At 42.1% G+C, this 10168-nt stretch overlaps 2 pseudogenes; one reads left to right on the plus strand and one right to left on the minus strand.

Moving 5' to 3' along the window:
• Positions 1 to 48: 48 nt before the first annotated feature.
• On the minus strand, positions 49 to 2365 carry LOC103238190 (rac GTPase-activating protein 1 pseudogene; annotated as a pseudogene).
• Positions 2366 to 8715: 6350 nt separating this feature from the next.
• Positions 8716 to 9847, plus strand: LOC103238189 (lupus La protein pseudogene; annotated as a pseudogene).
• The last annotated feature ends 321 nt before the right edge of the window (positions 9848 to 10168 follow it).

Genomic DNA, 10168 nt, shown 5'->3' on the forward strand with positions numbered 1-10168 from the left:
TCTCATTTTTATGAAAGCTCCATATTATAGCTCTGTTCATAATGGGGAATGAGAATTTCCAGTTCTTAGAAGGAGGCATCCTAAATCTTCTGGTGTAATCCTTTCTTTGCCCCACCCTCCCACTTCCCACCCTGAGACAAGTCAATCTTATCAGATACGTAGGGTTTTTGTCATTGTCTCATGGAAATCAGTTATAAATGAAACTAGAGAAAGATCATTCATTCCATGAGCAGCATTTGACTTTAAGCCAAAGGAATAATAACCCCCCTTCCCCCAAAAGAATCACAATCAATTCCATACTAACCCTGCTACCCTTGGAAAGATCTCTCATCTAATAGCTCCCAACAATGACCAGAACAAGGTACTGATATTATGTGACTCATGGAGAAGGAAGGGGAGATACATGTAATTTTAGTAAAACCCTCATGCAAAATTAAACTTGAATAAAAGCCTGGAGAATGCTAAAAGTAGTAATGAGTACAGGAGGCTGCAGAGCAGAGAGTACAGGTGTGTCCTTTCTTATAGTCAGTCAGTGCTGGGAGTAATAGGCAGATGTGACTTCACTCGAACATTGAAGAAGTAAAACAGTTGCCTTGTCGTCCTAGGTTGGTGGCAGACTTGCTTTTGCTTCCAAATCTGGGAGTGTTCTTTGTGAGGGTGGAACTGACTCTCTGTGACAGGGAACTCAATGAAGGAGTCTTGAGAAGCTGATGTCCAGGAGTGGTCACAGATGCCAGTAAACTCACTTTAATATCTGGTGTCTGTGATGTTGAAAAGGCATTTGAGTTTTCAATGACATGTAGGGGGTCAATGTTCTCTTGCTCCACTATGGTGAACTGACTCCAATACTCCAGGGGCAAGGAAAGCAGGCACTTGACCACCTTGAGTTGACACTTGATGTCCTGTAACATTGTAACTGGGTCTGGATTGGGCACAGCATGGGCCACTATTATAGGGCAAAGACTTTAGCCAGATTGGCAGCATTCATTTTAGTCTCTGGACTCTGAGCTACTCTGCAAGTGAATCGTGAGGAAAGCCAGTGTGTCCCTGTTGACCTGGAGCAGTTCACTAACAGCCTGGTACATGGCAGCTATGCTGTTGTCTTCATCTGTGATTTCTGCTGCTTCCATAAAAGCTTTGTTTAGGCGAAAGGTTCTTTGAAGTTTCGAAGAAAGTGTTTTAGAAGGCTTCAGATAGCGTGGATATCATCCACTTTGCTGAGGAGAGGTACAGTTTTCACTCTGAGGAATTTCTCTTTCAGCTTTTACTGTGCGGTCACCGCCCGAGATCCTACACAGGCCTGTCTCAGTAAGACCACTCTGCTCAATCTCGTTTACACAATGCACAACAATGGAGGGGATCATTGGAGAGGTCTGGGATACAAAGTAAGCCAGCATACCCTCTCCAATCTTGACAGGTGTTCCTATCAGAGTACGAATGCAGGTAACGGGACAGTGGTCCCGACATTCTGGATGACAGACCACACAACAGTCTCCACACTTCAGAGATAGTTTCCCAAATTTTATCTGCTTTCCACATGGAACATAGAATTCAGGTTTAATAACCGTCTTAGAGACAAAGTCATGCAGGTACATCCCTCTGTTACTCTGTGGCGTGCCCACATTGTCTCAGTTCTTGGCTCCAGCTGCCTGCTGTTCAGGGTGGGGTCACTGTTCCAAGGTTGTAAAGTACCTGTTTTCTTTTGGCTCCTGATCCAATATGGCACAGTCTCAATAGTGGACACAGCTTTGATGGGCCCGCCATCTCTGGGAACAGTCACGGTAGTTTTTGCAACTATGGATTCATTCCCCCGGTCTACTGTGGAGCCAATGGAACGGGTTTTCTTTACAGGTCCAGAGGGACCATCAACAAACTGTCGGCTACTAGAGCGCCTCTTTTCTCTCTTCTTCAGCTTGACAGTCTTCATCAAAAAAGAGTCTCAATCCAGTGATTCATCAGTCTTGTCAAAGCTGATATCTGATAAAATGGAACCAGATTCATCGATGATTGATAGTCTTTTGTTCCCAGCATTGCTGCTGGATGGTTGGCCTCTGTTGAGAAAAGCCAAAGCTGATTTTTGCTCCCCACTTAGTTGGCCAGATATGTCACACATGAACATCTCTCGAATCAGCTGAATCTGTCATTCCAGCTTTTGGCAGTCAGCCTCAGCTCTCCGTTTGGATGTCTGCATCCACCTGATTATATGCATGCTTCAGCTTAACATCCAGAGCATTTCACTCAGTCTCTGCTTTTATCAAAAGATCCTTGTATTTCCCCCAGCTCATAGTCCTCTCCTACTTTTTAAAGAAATCCTCAAAGTCCTTCACCAGCTGGATAAATTGCAGTTCGTTTCCTTCACTGAGAATCTCCGCCCCGCGCACAAGCTGCTCAAACAGATTCTGCATATTCAGTATAGTAGTATCCATCTTTTTCCGTCAGCCTGGCCTCACCTGGGCAGCCCTTCACTTCGCTCTGCGCCTCAACCAATGGCAGAGCAGCGGCCGCGCGGCCAGCTCCTGAGGCACATCTTAACATGGCGGCAGATGAGAGAGAGCAAGCGTGAGAAGGAGGAACTATCAGACAGTTATAAAACCATCAGATCTCGTGAAAACTCACTATCAGGAGAACAGCATGGGGAACAGCGCCCCCATGAGCCAATCACCTCCCACCAGGTCTATCCCTCCGCAACTGGGGATTATGGGATTCACGATTCAAGATGAGATTTGGATGGGAGCGCAAAACCTAACCATATCAGACAGAAAAATGCCAGATAATACAGTAGATCTCAGCTGAGGCCTCAGACCATGAATTTTTAGTGGCTTTTTAATAGGCCATACTATTGTGTACTTTTCTCCAAAAGGACCCAAGACTAGAAGGGAGAGTTGGACTGTTTCATAGTAACAGTTCTGCAGGCAGGCTCTGGAAAAATAACCCAGGAGCAATAAGCATGAGTAAAGATATGCATTTTGTAGGGTAGACTGGAAAGGGAAGATAGGAGGAACCCTGAGAAGTTAGGGGACCAACAATCTCAGTAGGGTATAAAATTTGTGAATCATAAATGCCAAAGTGAGAGCACTGGTGAAAGAAATGATTGTGAGCAGTGAGGTGGCTGCAAATGTTACAATTTCAGAGGCAGAGCAGTTCAAGTTAATGAAACGTTCTAAGATAATGGTAATGAGAGTGAGAGGCTAAAGTGGCAACAATTCCAAGCCAATACGTTTGACAAAGGGATATCTGAGGTGGAGACAATAGATGGAATATCCCCATGGACACTGAATTCACCAAGGATGTTACATTACTCTGTTCTCACACAGCTATAAAGAACTACGAGAGACTGGGTAATTTATGAAAAGAGGTTTAATTGACTCAGTTCCACAGGCTGTATAGGAAGCATGCTTGCAAGGCCTTAGGAAACTTATAATCACGGTAGAAGGTGAAGGGGGAAACAACAACCTTCTTCACATGGTAGCAGAAGAGAGAAAGTGCACAAGAGGAGAAGTGCCACACACTTTTAAACCATCAGATCTTGTGAGAACTCACTATCAGGAGAACAGCATGGGGGAAATCTGCCCCTATGATCCAATCACCTCCCACCAGGTCCCTCCTCCAACATTGAGAATTACAATTCAACATGAGATTTGTGTGGGGACACAGAGCCAAACCATATGGGATATGAAACCAGCTTCCTACACACAGTAGACATTACGGCTAACGGACAGCTCCAGCACCTCTCAAAATTTTGTTAGTAACTTAATTCTTTCTCCTATTCCAGTTCAAAAGATTCTAGCAGAGGACTTTGGTGACATGCCTGTGCTTAGACCTAGAGAGGAAGAGTATGATGACTAAAAACAAATGACTAAAGTGAGAAAAAACCAATTTCCCAAAAGATGAAATGCTGTTCCCAGAAGAATGAAGTGGAAGTTAGTATATTACAAAAGAAAACAAGCAAATTACACCTACATGTCTACCACATTTGCAAGACTGTAATGTTGTTCACACAGAATCTGTTGTTTAACCCTCCTATCTCCTAGAACCCATATTGTGTGGTCTGTAAATATTCCCCAGTAAAAGGAACCAGGACTCTCTGGAGAAACAGCTGAATCCACCTCTGCAGCAGGATGAGCTTGGAAGATCTAGCCATATAAGGAAGCAAGAAAGCTATCTGGGATCACATCAAAAAGACACAGGAGCCCAGTTGAAGGTACTGCCACTAGGACAAGATGGGGCAGCTTGAGTATTGTATTAGTTTGTTTTCACATTACTGATAAAGACATACCCAAGATTGGGCAGTTTACCAAAGAAAGAAGTTTCATTGGACTTACAGTGCCACGTGGCTGGAGAGGCCTCAGAATCATGGCATAAGGCAAAAAGCACATCTTACATCGCAGCAGGCAAGAGAGAGAATGAGAACCTAGCTAAACATGTTTCCCTTATCAAATCATCAGATCTTGTGAGACTTATTTACTACCATGAGAACAGTATGGGAGAAACCACCCCCATGAGTCAGTTATCTCCCACTGGGTCCCTCCCACAACACATGGGAATTATGGGAGTACGATTCAAGATGAGATATGGGTGAGGACACAGAGCCAAACCATATCAAGTATGAAAAGGAATAATGACTATAATGGACCGAAATACCTCAAGTAGGTTAAAAATCCATGAGTCAAAAACGGTAATTTTTTTTAAAAAACTCATTAGCTCCCTTGGAATGTTATGGTACCAATTCACTACTATGAAAATAACAAATACATGGAAATACATGTTCATCGTGTATTTTAGCATAAGCAAATAATTTATAGGGGGTAAGTGCTCCTTTACAGAAGAATTTAAGTGTAGACCAATAAATGCAGAAGTAATGATAGAATTGGTGTATCATCATTACCTGAAAGATAGGCATATTGAGAAGGCAACACTTGACTCTATTGATCAATTTAATATGACAAAATAGACAACCTGATAATTGTATTGTATGTTAGCTTATAAAGGCCCCGGTTAGTGACCTCTATGCATCCAGTCTCTCACACTCCAACTTTGAACTCAGTCATGTGACTTCCTTTGGCCAACAGACAGTAAGCAAGGGCTTGACAAAGCACTTGTGAGTTTCTTCTGCCTTTGTATTAGTCTGTTCTCATGCTGCTATAAAGAACTGCCCAAGAGTGAGTAATTTCTAAAGGAAACAGGTTTAATTGACTCACAGTTCTGCAGGGCTGTGGAGGCTCCAGGAAACACAATTATGGCAGAAGGAGAAGCAAACATGTCCTTCTTCACGTGGTGGCAGGGAGGAGAAGTACTGAACAAAGGGGGAAAAGCCCCTTATAAAACCATCAGATCTCGTGAGAACTCACTCACTGTCACAAGAACAGCATGAGGATAACCGCTCCCATGATTCAATAACCTCCCAGTGAGTCCTTCCCACGACATGTGGGGATGATGGGAATTACAATTCAAGATGAGATTTGGGTGAGGACACAGACAAACCATATAATTCTCATGTTCTCACATTTCAAAACTATACCTTCCCAACAGTTCCCCAAAGTCTTAACTCATTCTAGCATTAATACAGAAGTCCAAGTGCAAAGTCTCATCTGAGACAAGGCAAATCCCTTCTGCCTATGAGCCTGTAAAATTGAAAAGCAAGTTAGTTACTTCCTAGGTACAATGGGGGTACAGGCATTGGGTAAATACACCCATTCCAAATGGGAGAAATTTGCCGGAACAACGGGGCTGCAGGCCTCATGCAAGTCCCAAATCCAATAGGGCAGTCATTAACCTTAAAGTTTCAAAATGAGTTCCTCTGACTCCATGTGTCATATCTAGGTCACACTGATGTGAGAGAAGGGCTCCCATGGCCTTGGGCAACTCTACCGCTGTGACTTGGCAGGATACAGCCTCCTTTCAGCTTCTTTCATGGCTGGCATTGAATGTCTGTGGCTTTCCCAGGCACACGATGCAAGCTGTCAATGGATCTACCATTCTGGAGTCTGCAGGATGGTGGCCTCTTCTCATAGCTCCACAAGGCAGTGCCCCAGTAGAGACTCTGTAGGGTGGCTCCTGACCCCACATTTCCCTTCTGCACCACCCTAACAGAGGCTCTCCATGAGAGTTCCGGTCCTGCAACAAACTTCTGCCTAGACATCTAGGCATTTCCATATATCCTCTGAAATCTAGGCAGAGGTTCCCAAACTTCAATTCTTGAACTTCTGTGCACCCACATGCCCAACACCAAGTGAAAACTGCCAAGGCTTAGGACTTGCACCCTCTGAAGTAATGGCCTGAACTGTATGTTGGCAACTTTTAGCCATGACTGGAGCTGAAGCAGCTGGGATACAGAGCATCACGTCCTAAGGCTGCACAGAGTGGGCGGGCCCTGGTCCTGGTCCACAGAACCATTTTTCCTTCCGAGGCCTCTGGGCCTATGATGGGAGGGGCTGCTGTGAAGGTTTCTGATATGCCCTGGAGACATTTTTCCCATTGTCTTGGTGATTACCATTCAGCTCCTCATTACTTATACAAATTTCTACAGCTGGCTTGAATTTCTCCCCAGAAAATGAGGTTTTCTTTTCTAGTGCATCATCTGGCTGCAAATTTTTCAAACTTTTATGCTCTGCTTTCTCTTGAAGGCTTTGCCACTTAAAAATTTCTTTCACCAGATACCCTAAATTGCCTCTCTTAAGTTCAAAGTTCTTCAGATATCTAGGGCAGGGGCAAAATGCCACTAGTCTCTTTTCTAAAGCATAGCAAGAGTCACCTTTACTCCATGATATGGTTTGGCTCTGTGTCCCTACCCAAATCTCAACTTGAACTGTACTCCAATAATTCCCATGTATTGTGGGAGGGACCCAGTGGGACATAATTTGAATCATGGGGGCAGTTTCTCCCATAATGTTATGGTAGTGAATAAGTCTCATGAGATCTGATGGTTTTATCAGGGGTTTCTACTTTTGCATCTCTCCCATTTTCTCTTGCCTCCACCATGTAAGGAGTGCCTTTTGCCTCCTACCATGATTCTGAGGCCTCCCCAGCCATGTGGAACTATAAGTCCAATTAAACCTCTTTTTCTTCCCAGTACCAGCATGTCTTTATCAGCAGCATGAAAAGGGAATAATACACTCCAGTTACCAAGAAGTTCCTCATCTCCATGTGAGACCACTTCAGCCTGGACTTCATTGTCCATATCACTATTAGCATTTGGTTAAAGAAGTCTCTAGGAAGTTCCAAAGTTTCCCACATTTTCCTCTCTTCTGAGCCCTTCAAACTGTTCCAACTTTTGCCTGTTACCAAGTTTTAAAGTTGCTTCCACATTTTGGGGTATCTTTACAGCAGCACCCCACTACTCAGTACCAATTTACGGTACTAGTCCATTCTCACACTGCTATAAAGAACTGTCCAAAATGGGGTAATTTATAAAGGAAAGAAGTTTAATTGACTCACAGTTCCGCAGGACTGGGGAGTCCGCAGGAAACTTAAAATCATGGTGGAAGGGGAAGCAAACACGTCCTTCTTCACATGGTGGCAGTAAGGAGAAGTGCCAAGTAAAGGGGAAAAGCTCTTTATAAAACCATTAGATCGTTTGGGAACTCACTATCATGAAAACAGCATGAGGGTAACTAAACAATATCAGCCTTCCTTGAACACCCTGCAATCTCTATGGGAATAAACCTAGGGTCACCCCCTGAAAGAGGAGAGACAACATGGAGTAGAGCTCAATTGATCCGACTGAGACCATTCTAGACTAACCAGATCCCAACCTCTGAAATATATTTTGCCAAGAAACATTGAAATAAATCTTTAATCTGGCTGGGTACAGTGGTTCACCCCTGTAATCCCTTTGGGAGGCCGAGGGGGGAAATCACTTGAGTCCAGGAGTTCAAGACCAGCCTGGGCAACATGGCAAAACCCCATATCTACCAAAAAATACAAAAATTAGCCTGGCATGGTGGTACATACCTGTAATCCCAGCTACTTGGGAGGCTGAGGTGGGAGGATCGCTTGAGCCTGGGAGGTGGAGGTTGCAGTGAGCCAAGATTGTGCCACTGCACTCCAGCCTGGGTGACAGAATGAGACCCCCCCAAAAAATAAATATATATATATATATGTATATATATATACACACACACACACACACAAATTTCTTGGCAGTTATATATTTTGATTAGATTCAAGTTATATATAACTTGAATCTGATCAAACCTCTACAGGAAATGCAGGAAATGGAGAAACGTATTAACACATTAAGTAACTCCTCAGGTATACAATCTCTAAAATCCAGAATGTGAGACATTCTACACAACAAATAACTGACTTCATTGTTAAATAAATGAAGAAAAAAAAAAAAGAGGGAACCGTTACAGATTAAAAAGAGATCTAAATCAATTAAATGCAACAGATAGACTTGACTTGGATCACGATTAGAATAAAACAATGATAAAAAGGCATGAGGTAATTGGGGAAATTTGAACATCGATTAAGTATTTGATGATATGGAGAAGTTGTTGAATATTTTATTTTATTTTATTTATATAGAGAGACTGGGCCTCACTATATTAACCAGACTGGTCTCAAACTCCTGGCCACAAGTGACCCTCCTTCCTTGGTCTCCCAAAGTGCTAGGATTACAGGCATGAGCCACTGCACTCGGCTCTGGCATATTTTGTTCTATGGTGAACATCTATAGCCCCAACTACTACAGAGGCTGAAGTGGGAGGCTCTCTTCACCCCAGGAGTTTGAGGCTGCAGTGCACTATGATTGAAAGCTGGGTACCTTTGAAGATAATGAAATTCAACAGGTCAAGTCATCTAATAATAGACTTTACTGTAACTGCAGAAGCACTTAGAAAATCCAAGGCAGAACTCATGGAAATCAGTGAAGATAAAACTAAATTCAGAAGGTCTTCAAGCAAGCCCCTCCCAGAAATGACTGATGAGTCTAAAACTGATGTAAAAACAGATCTATTTATATCAACGGCTTCCCAACTGACGCAACTCATGATGACGTAAAAGAATGGCTAAAAGATAAAGGTCAAGTACAATATTCAGATGAGAGGAACATTGCATAAAGCATTTAAGGGATCAGTTTTTGCTATGTTTGGTAGCATTGAATCTGCCAAGAAATTTGTAGAGACCCCTGGCCAGAAATACAAAAGCACAGACCTGCTAATACTTTTCAAGGAAGATTACTTTGCCACGAAAAAAAAAAAAAAAAAGAAGAAGAAGAAGAAAGAGAACAAAATGAAGTGGAAGCTAAATTAAGAGCTAACCAAGAGTGAGAAGAAAAACGAAAGTTAGAAGAAGATGCTGAAATGGAATATCTAGAAGAAGATTGGATGCTTGCTGAAATTTTCAGGTGACTTAGATGATCAGACGTGTAGAGAAGAGTTACACATTCTTTTCTCAAATCATGGTGAAATAAAATGAATAGACCTTGTCAGAGGAGCAGAACAGGGGATGTATAATTCTAATTAAAGTAAATGTCAAGGAAGTATTGGGTAAAGCCAAAGACACGAGTAATGGTAACTTACAATTAAGGAACAAAGAAGTGAATTGGGAAGTACTAGAAGGAGAGGTGGAAAAAGAAGCATTGAAAAAAATCTTAGAAGACCAACACAAGAATCCCTAAACAAATAGAAGTCAAAAGGTTGCAGATTTAAAGGAAGAGGAACAGGTAATTAAGCTGTCTGGCCTGGGTCTGCTAAAGGAAAAGTGTGTTTCAAGTTTAAAAAAACTAAATCTGCTAATGATGGTGAACAGGATGAAAATGGTGCAACTAGACTAGTGAAACGAGCAAGAGAAGAAACAGACAGAAGAACCTGCATCAAAACAACAGCAAATGGTGTCAGTAGCTTAGTAAACCAGTAGTTTAGTAAACACATTTTTTATTTATTTTAATTAGGTTTTAAGCTGCTTTTGTTTTGGGGAGCTTTCAAAATGAAAAACAAATTAGGTCCACTTCAATATCCATATGTGAGAAAGGAGAAGTTCTTTTGTTGTTTAACTTGTCTTTTTTTATTATCCAAATGAGGATTTTTTAAAATGCATAGTTCTGTATGTGTTGTTTCAGATTATTCAAATATTGAAAGGAGCAGTCTTCCCCTAAATTGCCTTTGTAATATGATAATGTTAGTACAAGCTAATAAAATATATTCTTTATTAAAAAACAAAACAAAAA

The sequence above is a fragment of the Chlorocebus sabaeus genome, chromosome 11 (genome assembly GCF_047675955.1).
Source record: "Chlorocebus sabaeus isolate Y175 chromosome 11, mChlSab1.0.hap1, whole genome shotgun sequence".
In the NCBI taxonomy this organism is placed as follows: Eukaryota; Metazoa; Chordata; class Mammalia; order Primates; family Cercopithecidae; genus Chlorocebus; species Chlorocebus sabaeus.